At 30.8% G+C, this 1,362-nt stretch overlaps 1 protein-coding gene across 1 annotated transcript in view; it reads right to left on the bottom strand.

The window, feature by feature from the left end:
- Positions 1-1,362, bottom strand: part of LOC118741512 (dynein heavy chain 9, axonemal-like) — an 18,847-nt gene that overhangs the window by 17,229 nt on the left and 256 nt on the right. The gene's annotated exons all lie outside the window — the stretch shown is intronic.

Here is a 1,362-nt window from a genome sequence, read left to right as displayed (position 1 = left end):
TATTTAATTTAAACACCTAAAATTCAAAAGTTATGCAGCAAATTCATCAAAAAAAATTTTTTTTAGGCTTCAAGTATACGTCAATGAATTATATCCAAAAGCAACCAGCTGGATTTAGTTTACAACAGTGAAAATAAAGCTAATTAACACAAAGGTTACCTGTTTTTTAGATTTGCCCATATGTATACTAGGGATGTTGAATTTTAGTCTAAAGGCTTATTTCCGCGGATGCGGATGTCAAGTATCTTTAAGAAACAGTTTATGTTATTTAGTTAAGGCGGTATTCAGCTTAAAACAAAGGGTGGTTCCACTTAGTCACTTATATGTATCTCATGAACCAATTTAACAAACCTACAATGAAATGCGGCAAATGAAAGCTACCAAAATTTTCGATAAACCGTCTATACAGTCCGATAGGACTGATAGTTTCGGACAAATCAATTAATCACTCCAGTTTGTTTTGATGGAAAAAATAATATTTTAACAGGAGAAAAATTTGAAAAATAACAGGTTCTGTGTCAAATTCTTGCAGTTGGGCTTAAGCCTGTTCTTAAAAAAAATGAAGGTACTATATAATGAAGCAAATCGATTGATAAATAAAGAAGTAATGAGTGGCCAAATGAAAATGCCCAAAGATCTTTTGTATGAGAAATGAGCACGAAATAATGTTACTCATATGTACGGTGACCATATTTATGGGATCCGAATATGGGACAAAAAATAATTTTGCAAATGTTTTCCACAAAAACTTACAGATCTTAAACCCTAAGATCCTAGATGTATTACCCCTGAAACAGCATCCTTATAGTGGCATCCCAAATTTGTAGGATATTCTTCTCGAGATTTTTAACCCGCAAAATTTGTTAAGAAATTCGTTAGATTTTAGTATAATAAAGTTTAATTTTGATATCGCTAAGATATTTTTGGCACTTTTTTTGTTGACGGTGTAACGCAGTTTTTCTTAAAAAGTAAGTATGTATGGGCGTTAGCACAAATTTGACACAGAACCCGCTATTTTTTGAATTTTTCTTTTGTTAAAGTGTTTTTTTCATATTTACATAAAAAAAAGTCTGGAATGATTAATTAATTTGTCAGAAACTATGTATCAGATCTATCGAAAAGTGATGTATATACGGTCAATCTAGAATTTTGTTAGCTTTGATTTGCCGTATTTCATATTAAGATTGTTCAATAGATCGTAAGATATATGTGATTAAGTGTAACCACCTTTTGTTTTAAGCTGAAAAGCGGTAAATTGAAAATATTTTGAAAACTTATCCATAGAATAAAAATTAAGTCGATTCTCGGAATCAGTGAGCAATTCTTTATAGGAATTGGATAGCGGCATCCATTGAACATTTT

The sequence above is a fragment of the Rhagoletis pomonella genome, unplaced genomic scaffold (assembly GCF_013731165.1).
Source record: "Rhagoletis pomonella isolate Grant_MI unplaced genomic scaffold, Rhpom_1.0 Rhpom_scaffold_00006, whole genome shotgun sequence".
Taxonomy (NCBI): Eukaryota; Metazoa; Arthropoda; class Insecta; order Diptera; family Tephritidae; genus Rhagoletis; species Rhagoletis pomonella.
Note: the sequence above shows the minus strand (reverse complement) of the source record. Positions and strands in the feature narration are given on the sequence as shown.